General features: G+C 46.4%; 1 long non-coding RNA gene across 2 annotated transcripts in view; it reads right to left on the bottom strand.

Annotated features, from left to right (window-relative positions):
• Positions 1 to 12,532, bottom strand: part of LOC111558665 — an 86,861-nt gene extending 74,329 nt beyond the window's left edge. For both annotated transcript variants that reach the window (XR_002739765.2, XR_002739764.2), the window contains exons 1-2: positions 12,319 to 12,532; positions 1,016 to 1,092 (exon numbers count right to left, since the gene is read on the bottom strand). This is a non-coding gene — a long non-coding RNA (uncharacterized LOC111558665). The remainder of the gene's footprint in view (positions 1 to 1,015; positions 1,093 to 12,318) is intronic.
• Positions 12,533 to 15,707: the final 3,175 nt, after the last annotated feature.

Here is a 15,707-nt window from a genome sequence, read left to right as displayed (position 1 = left end):
AAAACACAAAAAAACAAAAAAACAAAACCCACAAACAAACCAACCAACCACGAGAGCAATCCTTTTTAAATGTGTCAAACCACACCACTCCTCTCCTCAGAATTCCCCAATGCTTCCTATCTCGCTCAAAGACAAAGTCAAAATTCTTACAATGGCCTATAAGACCATGAATTGGTTTTTTTTTTTTTCCTCTTTGGCATTTATCGATCTCTATCTATCCTGTGTATTGTATGTATTCATCTCATTTATTGTCTTGCCCCCAGATGAACGTAAGCTTTACGGGTCAGGAACTCGGTCCGTTTTGTTCACCGATGAAGCCTCAGTATCTACAATAATACCTGACGCAAAATGCACACTCAGTACATATTTGTAGATGAAATAAATGAAGTGGGTTAGGAAGGGGGAAATCTCTACGCACAGGCCAGCATCCTACCAAAACACAATATAACAAGTGAGATGCTATTTGAGTAGCCAGCTAGGGCTGGGACCAAGTCAAATCCCAAGAGATGCTCAGTTCCTATTTCCTACTGTTTGTGTTTCCACTGTTTTGCTATTTTACCTGATGAAGTCTCCTTTCCTCTGCTTCCTAAAGAAAAAGAAATTCGCCTATAGGTGGGAAGGAGCGCCCCCTGGTGGAAGCCAGCCTACAAAGCAATGGAAAAGAAAATCCTAGAGCAACAGTCTCTTAAGTTATAAAGGAGGGTCACTGGGGACAAAAGGACTCCCAACATTTCACAGAAAGAGTCCTCAGTAGAAATAAGGGAGACTAAAGATTAGATTCAAAGCATATGGCGGAACTTACTAACTTATTTTACTGTTGAAATTCTTCTGCAATCTGAAAACAAGAAAAAAAAATTCACTGAAAGCTGAATAATGTAAATACCGACTCCCAAGGAATTTTTAATCTGGTAGAGGATGTAAGTCATGAATACAAACAAGTACAAAGCAATGGGTATGACTGTGAATGAGAGAATGGGGGCCAAATAAGAGGAATAAATTAAGAGCTATGACTTACCCAGGAAAGAGAAGGCTAACTTTGGTGCCGAGTAAATCCAGGAAGACAACTTGGAGGGGGTGATTCTTGAGCTGAGCCTTGAAAGACAGACAAAATTTTATTTTTATTTATTTTTTAAAAGACATTTTATCTTATTTTTATTTTTTTAAAGTTTATTTATTTATTCTGAGACAGAGAGAGAGAGAGAATATGAATGGGGGAGGAGCAGAGAGAGAGGGAGAGAGAATCCTGAGCAGGCTCTGCACCTCACAGCGTAGAGCCTGATGCGGGGCTCGATCCCACGAACTGTGAGCTCATGATCTGAGCCAAAATTAAGAGTCGGATGCTTAACCGACTGAGCCACCTAGGCACCCTGACAAAATTTTAATAAGAGAGTATTCCAGGTAAAGACCTGAATGTAGGGAAGGGTATATCATGTGGAAACCCAAGCAGGCCAACAGGGCTCTGCACATGTCACAATTTGGGTGACAACACAACTGAAACCCCTCCTTGAAAAGAGCAGAGATTCAAGGGGTGCCTGGGTGGCTCAGTCGGTTAAGCATCCGACTTTGGCTCACGTCATGATCTCGCGGTTCGTGGGTTCGAGCCCCGCGTCAGGCTCTGTGCTGACAGCTCAGAGCCTGGAGCCTGCTTCGGATTCTGTGTCTCCCTCTCTCTCTGCCCCTCCCCTGCTCACACTCTGTCTGTCTGTCTGTCTCTCTCTCTCTCAAAAATAAATAAACACTAAAAAAAAATTAAAAAAAAAAAGAGCAGAGATTCTCAAGAGAAAAGTCGTTGCCAGAGGCAAACACAGGAAGGAACCAAAGAAGTCCCCCTCCCCCTGTCACTTTCCTTGTTTTCCCTTGGATGAGAGGAACACTACTCAAAACTATGGGGAAGAAGAAGATAAAATGCAAAGTCCGCGATAAATTCTCCAGCTTACATACCAGAGGATTCTGAATCCACGATATCGAATGAAGATACTTACATCGCGGGGTCTATTCTGTCCTGTATTCTATCTAACGGTAAAATAAAGTGGTACTCCCTCCATTCCCTCCTGTGCAATGACCTTCCCATGGAGATGCCAAAACGCATCCTGAATCCATCCAGCCTTCTCCGTCTCAACCGTCATCCCCCTAGTCTGAGCCACGATCCTCTCTCCCCCAGTCCAGGGCAACAGCCGCCTGACTGGTCTCCCCACTTAGTCACTGGCACCTTCTATAAGCCGCGCCCGCACACCGCAGTCAGATCACCCAGGGATATCTTGGGATGAGGTAAACAACTCGCGTTTCATTTTCAACTTTTCCTTTTGAAATGTTACAGACTTACCCGTCCCCCCAAAAAGTTGCAACAACAGTCCAAAGAGTCTGCTCACCCAGATTGCTCAAGTATTAACATCTTATATAACCACAGTACATTATAAATCAAGAAATTAATATTCATGCAGTTCTATAATCAATAGCCAGGATTTTATTTTCTCCATTTGCCCCAACAATGTCCTTTTTCTGGTCGGGGATCACATATGTTTTCTTTGACGCCTTTAATCTAGAAGAGTTCCTTGGTCTTTTTTTTTTTGTCTTTAATGACCATGATACTTTTGAAAAGCACCCGCTGGTTTCAGTGTGGGGTTTATCTGATGGTTCATCGTGTCTCTATTTCAGTTACGTGTTTTGCCCAGAACACTACAGATATGATATTGTGCCCTTCTCAGTGCATCCTACAAAGAGGCACGTGGTAGAAGTTTGTTCAATTACTGGCGATGTTAACTTTGACCAGTTGGTTAGGGTAGTCTGCCCGGTTTCTCCCCAGTGGCGTTCCTATTTTGCCCTTTGTAATGAGTAAGCATTTTGTGGGGAGATGTTTAAAACCTATATAAATACACTGTTTCCATTATACTTTTGTCCATTAATTTTAATATTCTTCCACGATTCTTGCCTGAAGTGGTTATTACTGTGGTGCTTGCCGAGTAAGTTTCTATTTTCATTACTCTTGTTACATTTTATTAATTGGAATGCTATTGTAAACAAGCGCTGTTCCTTCTCCCTCATTTATTTACTTATTCAGTTATTTCTTCATATTCGTGTGGACTCATGGATTATTTTACTCTATGGCTTATAATCCATTACTGTCATTAATCATCTTGTTGCTTACGTTGTCACAGGTTTCGGCATTAGAAACCCCCTCAAATGGACTCCTGCACCCTTTCTAACACATCCCCATGGCCCTCCTTACTTTCTGGCGACGGAAGACATTCCAAGCTCATCTAATGGTCTCCTTGTCCCAGCCCAGGAATCGGCCGTTTCTATAAGAGTTCTGGTTCCTTTCATTTGGAGAGTGCTATTCTATATATACATCATATATATATATATCATATATATATATATATATCATATATATACTATATATATTAGTACATATATGATATATAATACTATAGTATTACTATAGTAAATACTAATATATATAGTATATCATACTAATATATATATGATATATACATTAGCACATGTGAGTTGGGGAGAAGAGCAGAGAGAGAGAATCTTAAGCAGGCTCCACACTCAGCATGGAGCCAGACGCGGGGCTCGATCCCATGATCTGGGATCCAGATCTGAGCCAAAATCACGAGTTGAACAATCAACCAATGGAGCCATCCAGGAGCCCCTAGAGAATGCTATTTTATTTTTTTTAAGTTTATTTGTTTGTTTTTGAGAGAGGGAGAGAGAGAGAGAGAGAGAGAGAGAGAAATAGAGAGGGAGGGGCAGAGAGAGAGAGAGGGAGACAAAGAATCCCAAGCAGGCTCTTTGCTGACAGCGCAGAGCCCGACACGGGGCTCGAACTTACCAACCCTAAGATCATGAGCTGAGCCGAAATCAAGAGTCAGACACTTAACCGACTGAGCCACCCAGGCGCCCCAAGAATGCGGTTTTAAAACCAAGATCTGAATGTCTAGTGTGCCCATTGGTATTGCGGTATCATTGCTTCTAAGCCTCCTCGGCAGACAAAGCTAGGAACCATATGTATATATACAAACAACTCTATCTATTTCCATATCTATCTCCGCGTGAGTGTGTGGTGTGGGTGTGCGCGTGTAAAACACCGTATTCATACTGATACCTCTGATCGCTGCCAGTCTCCTGTCTCTTCTTATGTGTAACTCCTTCCTCTAAAAGCGTAAAGTCTGGCTCTCCTTATTCACAATGTATCCTTTGCTCAATACTAGAATATACATAAAGCAGATTCAGAATTGCTAACCCACACCCCTGTGGAAAACACACCTACTATCTAGAGTACAGTATTTACTTACGGTTTGGGGGTGATTTTTTTTTTGTCTTGAGCCTTAGAACAGCGGTTCTCGAAGTGTGGTCCCTGAACCAGCATCATTAGCTGCATCTGAGGACTTGTTGGAAATGCAAATTCTTGGGGTATCTTGGGTGGCTCAGCCGGCTGAGCATCCAACTTCGGCTCAGGTCATGATCTCGTATTTGTGGGTTCGAGCCCCCCATCAGGCTGTGTGCTGACAGCTGGGAGCCTGCAGCCTGCTTTGGATTCTGTGTCTCCCCCCCCCCCCGCCCCCGCCCCTCCCCTGCTCACGCTGTCTCTCAAAAAGTAAAATGAAACGTTAAAAAAAATTTTTTTAAAGAAATGTAAATTCTCGAGCTCCACCCTGGACCTACTGAATTAGAAATGCTGGAGGTGGAGATGGTCACCCAGAGCTCTTCAACAAGCTCCCCAGGTGACTCTGACGCACCCCAAAGTTTGAGAACCACTACTGTAGAGCACATAGTCAAAATACTCTTTTCCGAAGTTATTTAGTGCATCGGTCTGCTCGGGTTGACAAAACTAAATAGCCCAGGTGGGTGACTTAAACAGTAGAAATTTATTTCTCACAGTTCTCTAGGCTAGAAGTCCAAGATCAAGGGGTCAGCAAGGTTTGTTTCTCCTGAGGACTCTCTCCTTGGCTTGCAGATGGCCGCCTTTTTTAATGTTTATTTCTTTATTTTGAGAGAGAGAGAGAGAGAGAGAGAGAGAGCGCGAGCAGGGGAGGGACAGAGAGAGAGGGAGAGAGAATTACAAGTAGACTCCGTGCTGCCACCACAGAGCCCGACATGGGGCTCGATCTCGCGAACTGTGAGATCGTGACCTGAGCCAAAATCAAGACTCGAACACTCAACCGACTGAGCCACCCAGGCGCCCCTAATGTTAATTACACCCTTAAAGGCCCTACTGGCAAATACCGTCACACTGAAGGTTAGGGCTTCAACACATGAATTTTGAGGGGACACATTTCAGCCCATAACACTCGGGTTAGTTATTTTCGCCCACTCCTTCATTACGTCTGTTATTCATTTGTAATACAGTTAGTTCCTTTGTTTCTGTCCATATTCCATTTTGGGTTCCCTTGTCACCCACCCTCCCTCCCTCCCTTCCTTTTTAGTATGTGAAACATTAACATAGTCCTAGAAATCAGAACTCAATACAAAAGAACAGTTCCCGTCCCTCCTACCTCATTCCCTGCCCTTTCTACCCTCTTCCCATCCACCCCTGCCAATTCCCAACCGCATTACTTTTTGGCGTATCTTTCCACACAAGGAGTATTGGTTTTCCATGGCTCCTGTAACAAGTGACCACAAATTCGGGGGCTCAGAATGCCATAAATGTATTAGATTACCGTTTTGAAGGTCCGAAGTCCAGAATGAGATTCACGAGGCTAAAGCTGCAGGCATCAGCAGGGCTGTGTTCTTTCTGGGGGCTTTACGGGAGAATCTAACCCCTTGTCTTTCCGGCCTCTATGCGCTGCCTACATTCCTCGGCTATGGACCCTCCTTCCACCTTCTGGCCAGCAACACAGCATCTTCAGACCTCTCTGTGAGCCCTGCTACCATCTGCAAACCTCTGTCCCCTTCCGCCTTCCTCTTACAAGGACCCTTGTAATCCTACCAGACCGCCAGGGGAATGCCCTCAGGTCTCCATCCTTAACTTAATCACAGTTGCGAAGTCCCTTCTGTCATGTAAAGGAGGGCACTCAGTTCCGGGGTTTAGTATGTGAACACCTTCGGGGGAGGCCATCATTCTCCCACACAGATATTTGCTTAAGTTTTTAAAAACGCAGAGTGACAGATCTTGGAATTCGCCTTCTTACAATCATGAAAACAGCTGCCCTCTCTTCTTAGAATGAGCCCCACCTCTTCACCCTCTGGCCTCCTTTGCCTCTTTCCATCTCCTCGACTCTGCCAAATCCTTTACGGCTTCAAGCCTTTGCACTTACTCTTTCTCCGCCTAGAACATTCTTTCTTCCAGCTCCTCTCATGGTTGGCTCATTCTTCCAGTCTCCTCTCGAATGTCACCTCTTTAAAGGAGTTCTCCTGGATCGCCACACAGATCACAGCCCGTCTCGGTAACTGTGGTTTGGCCTACGTATTTTCTTTACGTGGAGCACAGTCCGTAATAGATTCTGTATCAGTTTGTAAACTGGCCCATCTCTCTCACTAGAATGTAATCTCCGTGAGGGCGGAGGCTGTGGCTATCCCTGTATATCCGTAATATCTGGCACGGTATTGGGCCCACAGTAGGCACTCCATAAGTGTTGACGGGATGGATGAATGCGACTCCAGTTCGGGGGCCCAATGTAGGATAAGTGCGTTGCTGGTCTATACAGACTAAACGTAACAACCTGTTACCGTACCCTGCTGCTGGGGGCTTTCACAATTCCCAGTCCAGCGCGACATCCTATATGTCATTCATTCATTAAGTGTTCGCTGAATAGCTGATACCCACACACAACACTACGGGGGAGCAACTATTGCTATTGTCCCCATTTTATCGACGAGAAAACTGAGGCTCAGCGCAGTCGCGTGGCCAAGGACGCGCGGCTAGGAAGCTACCATATGCTAGGCTTCAGGCTGGGCTCAGGGGCTATACCAGAGAGTGCGTGCACATGGTCCTTGCCTTCTCTGGGGGAGAATCCGAGAAGGAATCCGTGCTTACGGGGTAGGGTGCTAAGTGTTATGAAAGAGGCCTGCCAGGGTGCTGTGGGAGCACTGGCGTGGGACGGTGAAATCAGGGTGAGGAGTCAGAGGGGGCTTCTGGGAGGAGGAGGCATTTGAACCAAACGTGAAGCCTACGGAGATCTTAGCTAGATCAAGGGAAGACCGACTAGCCAGCTGTGATAGGGCTCACAGGCTATCGTTCACCTCGCTGACACGTCCGTCTTCCTGCGGGCTGGCCTTCGCCTCAGCCTTGCAGGATGAGAAACCCAATACTGTAAGTAACCTAGAATTATCCAGAATTGGGAATACTGGCACACGCTAATCCAGCTCAGGAGAGAACGAGGTTTGTAAATCAGAGCATACGTTTGTTCATTTAACGCGCGAAGCCGGGCATTCCCTCCCACAGGCCTGTGTACTGAGGCGGTCTTCCAGCCAGCCTAGAACAGGGCTCCGCCCACTTTTTCTTTCAAGGGCCAGGCAGTAAATACGTTTAGTTTTCGGGGTGATATGGTCTCTGCACCCCTACCCCACCGTGCCATTGCCGGGCAATAAAGCAGTGATAGATACCACATAAACAAATCAGTGGGCCTGTGTTCCGATGAGACTTTATTTACTAAAATAGGGGGGAGGGTTTATGGACCCCTGGCCTAGAATAAGAGAAGTAGTTACAAGATTGAAATGCTAGGGGCGCCTGGGTGGCGCAGTCGGTTAAGCGTCCGACTTCAGCCAGGTCACGATCTCGCGGTCCGTGAGTTCGAGCCCCGCGTCGGGCTCTGGGCTGATGGCTCGGAGCCTGGAGCCTGTTTCCGTTTCTGTGTCTCCCTCTCTCTCTGCCCCTCGCCCGTTCATGCTCTGTCTCTCTCTGTCCCAAAAATAAATAAACGTAGAAAAAAAAAAAAAGATTGAAATGCTGAATCACATCGATGCATCCACTGATACAAGAGAGATAAACCTACCTCTGGTATCAGATTGGGCACGTTCATTTGCCTCTCTAGCCCTCTGTTACCTGCAGGGGGAAAGAGCAGCCTCCATTTTTACAGATGTTTCCCCCATAAAAAGTGACAGATCCGGCAATGTGAACACTTACGAGAGGCACTCGCATGTCAATTCCATGAAGAGACACAGACGATTTTTTTCAATTAGACAGAATCTCGTATTTTTACAAAAGCGGTAAATGTCCAATGTAGAAAATTAGAAAAGATAAGAAAACAGAAACATCATATTCCCACCACCCGGAAATGACCACTATTAAGAGCTTAGTATAGGGGGCGCCTGGGTGGCTCAGTCGGTTGAGCGGCCGACTCTTGATTTCAGCTCAGGTCATGATCTCACAATCATGAGATCGAGCCTTGCATAGAGCTCGGCGCTGGGTGTCAAGCCTGCTTAGGGTTCTCTCTCTCTCTCTCTCTCTCTCTCTCTCTCTCTCTCTCTCCCTCTCCCTCTCCCTCTCTCCCTCTGCCTCTCCCCCACTTGCACTCTTTCTCTGTCTAAAAAAACTTTAAAAAAAAAATTAGGGGGCACCTGGGTGGTTCAGCGAGTTAAGCGTCAGGTCACGATCTCGCGGTTCGTGGGTTCGAGCCCAGCATCGGGCTCTCTGCTGACAGCTGGGAGCCTGGAGCCTGCTTCAGATTCTGGGTCTCCCTCTCTCTCTGCCCCTCCCCCGCTTGTGCTCTTTCTCTCTCTCAAAAATAAATTTAAAAATTTTTTTTAATTTTTATTTAAAAATCAACATTTAAACATTGAAATTAGGCAAAAATAAACATTAAACGTTATTTTTCATGTTTTTACTTTAAAAAATTCTTTTAATGTTTATTTATTTTTGAGAGAGAGAAAGAGCACAGGCGCAGGAGGGCCAGAGAGAGGGAGACACAGAATGTGAAGCAGGCTCCAGGCCCTGAGCTGTCAGCACAGAGCCCGATCTGGGGCTCGAATCTACGAGCCATGAGATCATGACCTGAGCCGAAGTCAGACGCTTAACCAACTGAGCCACCCAGGCGCCCCCCCCCAAATTTTTCTTAATAAAAATAAAAAATAAAATTAAAAAAAGACCTTACTATATATATCCTTCCAGATCAAGAATTCCTCCAAGTTTACATAATACGTATATGCACTTTCTACCAAAATGAGATAATACGTGTACATATGCTTTCTAACTGCTTTTTTCAGTTAATCACCTCTACCATTTCGTGTTAGTCAATGTTCACCTCATCTAATACCTATCCATAGTCAAATTTCCCTACTTTTCCCCAAGTGTCCTATAACGCTAGCCTGTTCAAATCAGGATCCAATCTCAGACCACACATTGCATCTTAAGTCTCTTCATTTGGAATAATATCCTTTTTCAGGACAGGGGTTTTGCTTCCTGCTGTATCCCCAATGCCTTTAACAGTTCTTAATACACGATAGTATCTCAATAGACGTTTACATAATTATTTTTTAATGTTTATGTATATATTTTGAGAGAGAGAGACAGAACGCGCGCGCAGGGAAGGGGCAGAGAGAGGGAGGGTGGGAATCCCAAGCAGGCTCCGCGCTGTTAGCGCGGAGCCCGATGCAGGGCTCGAACTCAGGAACCATGAGATCCTGACTTGAGCCGAAATCAAGAATCAGGCTCTTAACCAACTAAGCCACCCAGGTGCCCTAATAACTAACGAATGAATACAAAACTTGGGGGAATGGGGGTTTCACCCTAGAGCTTATCTCACCCACCCATCACCCTTTATCTCCATTTTACAGATAACAAAAATCAGGACCAGAGAAGTGAAGCGACTTCCCAAGGTCACCCAGCAAGTATGTGGCAATTGCTTTCCGTTTCTCTGTTTATTAAACCAAGGGCTGTCAAACTTTTTCTGTGAAGAGCGGAAAATAAATATTTGAGGCTTTATAATATGATGATAAAAATAACTGCACGGTTTTGTAATACAGGTCTACTGATGAAAAAAATGGAATAGAAGAAAAATATTTTGTTTAATTGTGGTTGAAAGTTCATGTTCCCATGATCAAACTGTTTGTAAATGTTCATCTGATAAAACGTTCTTAGCTCGTGGGTCATAGTTGGCCAATCTATGTCTTATACTATGTGGCTTGTCTGTGATTTGGCTTTTTCCTTGTACGTTTGAGTGAAAGTAACATCCTTTTTTTTTTTTTCTTTTTTTCCTAATATAATTTATTGTCAAATTGGCTTACAACATCCTTTTTAATGAACAGTTAGAATTGGGTTCTGGCCGGGGCGCCTGGGTGGCTCAGTCAGTTGAGCAACCGACTTCGGCTCAGGTCATGGTCTCAAGGTTTGTGGGTTCAAGCCCCGCGTCAGGCTCTGTGCTGACAGCCTGCCTGTGCTCAGTTCCATCAGAGCAGGTAACACACGGTACTACGATTATGTTCCTCTGTCTCCCTCTTGGAGCCATGAGCTCCTTGCACGGATGGGCTATGTATTATTCATTTCAGCAACTCGATTTGATAACATTGAAAAAGCCAGTCATTAAAGCAAAGTGAAACTAGTTAAGCAAATACCACACCGTCTAGGCAAACGAACATCACAGGGAGATACCAAACGAAAGACAAAACAAGTGTTGGTGAGGAGACGGAGAAACTGGAACCTTCATAATTTACCACTAGCAACATTAAATGGTGCAGACACTTTGGAAAAGAGCCCGGAAGTTCCTAAAAATAAAAAAGCTTAAGCATAGAGTTGCCATAGAGGACCCAGAAATTCCACTCCTACCCCAGGGAATGGGTGCACATGGTCCTTGCCTTCTCTAGTGGAGAGTCAGAGAATGAATTCAAATTCATTCGCAGGGCAGTGTGCAAAGTGTTGTGACAGAGGTCGGCAAAGGGTGTTAAGGGGAAACACCAGCAAAGAAAGGGCAGCGAAAGCAAGAGAATTGAAAACACATGTCTACACAAATGTTCTCAATTATTGCATCACTCTTAATAACCAAAAAACGAAAGCAACCCAATTGTCCATTGACTGATAAATGGAGAAACAAATGTGGTATATCCACACTATTGAATATTATTCAGCAATAGACAGGAATTACATGCTGGTAAGTGCTACAACACAGATGAAACTAGAAAACATCACGCTAGGTGAAAGAAGCCAGTCCCCAAAGACCACAGAGTGTATGATTCCATTCATATGAACTGTCCAGAAAAAGCAACTATATAGAGCCAGAAGAGGGATAAATGGTTGCTTAGGGCTAGAGGTCGGAGGGGAGATTAACTGCAGACAGCTTTATGGGCATTTGCTCCGGGGTGGCTGGGGATGAAAATACTCTAAAACCAGAATGTGCTGACAGGTGCGCAACTCTGCCAATTTACTAAAAATAATTGTACACTTAAAATGAGTGAAGTTTCGGGGCGCCTGGGTGGCTCAGTCGGTTAAGCGGCCAACTTCGGCTCAGGTCACGATCTCGCGGTCCGTGAGTTCGAGCCCCACGTCGGGCTCTGGGCTGATGGCTCAGAGCCTGGAGCCTGTTTCCGATTCTGTGTCTCCCTCTCTCTCTGCCCCTCCCCCGTTCATGCTCTGTCTCTCTCTGTCCCAAAAATAAAAATAAACGTTAAAAAAAATAAAAAAAAAATGAGTGAAGTTTCTAGCGTGCAAAGCGTAACGCTCTTTTGAAAACCCCTCAATCTATCACATTATTGAATCTCTCTCTAAATTAACCCCCCCTCCCCCAGCTGGACTACCCCCACTACAAGACCTGGTAAGGACGGTGGTGAATGCAGTTTCTCAGGCATTTTTGCCGGTTGGGGCTGGGGGGTGTGCTGATAGAGACATCAAAGTCGGCAGAGGTTGTGTGTGTGTGTGTGTGTGTGTGTGTGTGTGTGTAACTGTAAGACATCTTGAGGTGTACGATGCGTTTCCGGCTGAGTGTTGCAAGCGTGCAATGCGGGCGACCCCGCGGCCTCTGCCAGGTCAAGCGGGAGCGTCCCTGAAGTCCCTACTCCAAGTGAGAGACGTAGTCACTTTTTGCAACTCTCAAGCCCCCGTTCACGACCAAGTGAATGTCCCATCGGGGCATATCCGTGAAAATGTCGATTTGGGGGTACGGGGCGGGGGTGATTTGCTCAGTGCTTATTGGGCAAGGAGGTCCCGCCAGAGCAGCCACATGATCCAAACTCGCCCCCCACCCCCGGCGCTGGGCGCGCTCCCATGGGGTCCTCCAGGGGACAGCGCGTCCCTCCAAGGGCGGCGGGGAGGTGCGACGGGATGTGACAGCACCTCTCCGAGCTAGGGGAAAGCCTGGCACCGAGCCCCCCCTCTTTGCCTTGCGGGGAGGGCCAAACCGGCCACAAAGCCGGAGTGAGGCGTCTCCTGGTGCCCGGGAAACTCACGCGGCTGCTCGTCAGCGTCCCCGGGAGGTTACAGGTCATGGAGCCCGGACCGGAGTCGCCGTCGCCGCCGCACCACCTCCGAGTGGCCCGCGCGGAGCGTTAGGAGAAGGTGGGGGGGGGGGGCGGGAAGCAGGCCGAGCGCGCCCGCAGCCGGAGGGGGCCACCGGGCGGACGCCGGGACCCGGGACCCGGCGCGCGGTTGTCCGGTCACGTGGCCACCGCCCCTCTGCGCCCGAGGTTGTGGCGCACAGCGCCCCCTGGTGACCAGCGGCGGGCACGGCCGCGGGGACCGGCGGGGGCCGGCTTCCGGTGCACCAGGCAGCCCAGGTGAGGCCTCTGCGGGGGAGGGTGGGGGAGGGGTGGCATTGATCGCCGCGGGCCGCCACCCACACCCCTCCCCCCGCCGGCGATGCAGGACGCCGAGGGGAGCCCACCCAGACCCAAACTGGCGTCTCTGAAGGCCTTTGCCTTCCACCCTGCCCTCCTTCTCCCCAGGGACCCCGAAGAGGGCTGAGGGGCCCAATGATTGTCTTGAACCTGGACCTCAGCTCCCTTCTGCAAAAATGGAACAGAATAAGGCAGGTTGGTTGAAGGTGGGCCTTTCTTGATGTTCCTGAAAAGAATGTATCTGCAGGTGCTTGGATGTGAGCTCATTACCTCCCTGAGCCTCAGTTTCCTCCTCTATAAAATAGGGATGATAATAGCTTGAGGAGGTGTTCGGGAGGACTAAATAAAAGAATCCACCTGTTAAAAATAAGATAGCCATCCCGCAATGGAGTCGCTTATGCTAAGCTTGGAGGTGGGGGGGGGGGGTTGTGTCACAAAACCCAGATTTAATTTGGGCTTCAGCCTCTCCCAGAAATGGAATCCTAAAGCAGTGGGGAATCACCTGGTCAGTACCAGTGAAGTAGCCTGGCCAACCTGCCATCCCCGAAAGAAAAGCGACCTCCCCACATCCAGTCCACTTTTTGCTAGTGTCTTCCTTGTTCCTGCTCCCTTCGGTGTAAAAAAAAAAAAAACAAAAACAAAAACAAAAACAAAAAAACCTTTCATTTTGTACAGCTCCTCCAAACTTCTTTCTGTCTGCTAGATGGAATGCTGCCCAAACAGTGAATCGTTAAAGAAAGCCAGTAAGATCTTTAAAATTTCCTCAGTTGAATTTTGGGTTTTAACATACCTAACAGGTTGGGCAGACTGGTGAAAAGCTAGTTATGTAAATTGTTCCTCCGGGCTTAGCAAACACCTAAGAATAGGGGTCATTTTTTCTCGAGATTCAGGGAAACAGAAGAATTTCACCACCACAAAATAAACACATACCTAAGGTGAGTTGTTCATAAAAATGGTAAATATATGAGAATTAAGACAGTCTGTTGCCACACTCAGCCTCCACCCTGAGAAATAAAACCGCACGGGTACTGGCTACATCAACAGGACTTGGCTAGTCCGCTGTCTTCATGTGAATTTCTTTCCCAGGACAGTCCTGCCCAGGCAAAAGTTTCTTCATTACAGGAACTTTCCCAGAGTACCGTCAACTCTTCAGCGGAAAAGCAGCAACAGTTTGCACTGTTCAAATCCTTCCCTTTTCTCAAAATCCTCCCTTGCTGCTTCCACCAGTCCGAGCCTGTTGACATCATGATCCTTATCCAATTGTAATCAAGTCTCTGTGTTGAAAGACCCTCTCTGCCTTAAATCAAACCTGCATTTCTCGGTAAATTCTGACCTTTCCTTTCCTCCCTGAAACGCTATCAAAACTTTGGGAGGTGGGGTTCTCCCTGACCAAGGTAAGGAATGCATTCTGCTTTGTCAAATCCACAGGTAGTGTTGGTGGTATTTCAGGAGTCAGCATTTGACAGCCTCCATCCCCGAGCCCCGCAGAGATCCCCTGGGGAAGCTGGGACCTCCTCACTAGAGCTCAAGACCTTCAGCTGGAATCACTGGGCTCCTCTGAGGCCTCTTAAACTTCCTGTTCGGGGCTCTTCTGACCACAAAGGTGGGGTGTGTAGGTTTCACGCCCTTTGAAGCTCTGATCACTTTCCTGAGCCCCAGTTGCTAAGGTTGCTAATCCTGGGGTCGTCAAATCCCCCCCCCCCCCCCCCCCCCCCCCCGTGAGAAGCCAGTTCTCTCCACGGGCACTCCACCATCCTATAGCTAAGCTTGAAGTCTCTCCTTCCATTCAAATCTTCGAAGAGAGTGCCCAAAAGAGTTTTATCATTTTCTTACTGTTTCAGATTTTATAATAATGCCTGTCCCTTGTTATTTGCAGAAGTTTCCACCAGTTAATTCTAATAAATTCATTGCTTTTCCTAGGACAACATTCCTACTTACTACAACGAATGCTCAGTATTTGTCAGGCAGTAACAACAGTGTTTATTGCTTGTAGGGTTGTTTGGGTTTTTTTGTATGTTTTTATACTTGCTTAGACTTTACTGCCCCCCCCCACACACACTCCTCTTCTTACAAGCCAGCTTTAATTTCTGCTCTTGAAATTATTCCATTTATCATTAGAAAAAGAACAAAACCATTGTAGCTATGAATGTGTAAAACTATACAAAAAGCATAACCTCAGTAAAGTAAATTATGTATGTATGTACACTCACAGAGTAGGAAAAACATTAAAAAATTTTTTAATCTTTATTTTTGAGAGACAGAGAGAGAGGGAGTAGGGGAGGGGTAGAGAGAGAAGGAGACACAGAATCCGAAGCAGGCTCCAGGCTCTGATCTGTCAGCACAGAGCCCGACGCGGGGCTGGAACTCACAGACCGCGAGATCATGACCTGAGCCAAAGTCAGACGCTCATCCGACTGAGCCACGCAGGCGCCCCTAGAAAAACATTTTAAAAGAAATATGCCAGGGGCCCCTGGGTGGCTCAGTCGGTTAAGCATCCGACTCTTGGTTTCGGCTTGGGTCGTGATCTCCCGGGTTCGTGAGTTCGAGCCCTGCATCGGGCTCTGTGCTGAGGGTGCGGAGCCTGCTTGGGATTCTCTCTCTCCCTCTCTCTCTCTCTGCCCCTCCTATGCTCTCTCTCAAAATAATAAACTAAAAAAAAAAGGAATATGCCAAAAGATTCAATGATTACCTATACTTTATTTGCTCTTTCTGTATATTTTAATAGCTATTTAAATCTTAACCATTCAAAATCTTTTACATACTCTTGTGTCGTTCTGAACATCCTACTTTTATAACAGCTCAAATTATTTAATAAATAAAATAGTTTTACAAAACATTCTGGCCGGCAGTGAAGGAAAAAGTTTGTATGTCGTCTCTTAAGTGTCAGGTATGAATGATACCAAAGAGATTTTTTTTTAATTTTTTTTTTAACGTTTATTTATTTTTGAGACAGAGAGAGACAGGGCATGAACGGGGGAGGGTCAGAGAGAGGGAGACACAGA

Source organism: Felis catus, chromosome X (assembly GCF_018350175.1).
Source record: "Felis catus isolate Fca126 chromosome X, F.catus_Fca126_mat1.0, whole genome shotgun sequence".
NCBI classification, from domain to species: Eukaryota; Metazoa; Chordata; class Mammalia; order Carnivora; family Felidae; genus Felis; species Felis catus.
Note: the sequence above shows the minus strand (reverse complement) of the source record. Positions and strands in the feature narration are given on the sequence as shown.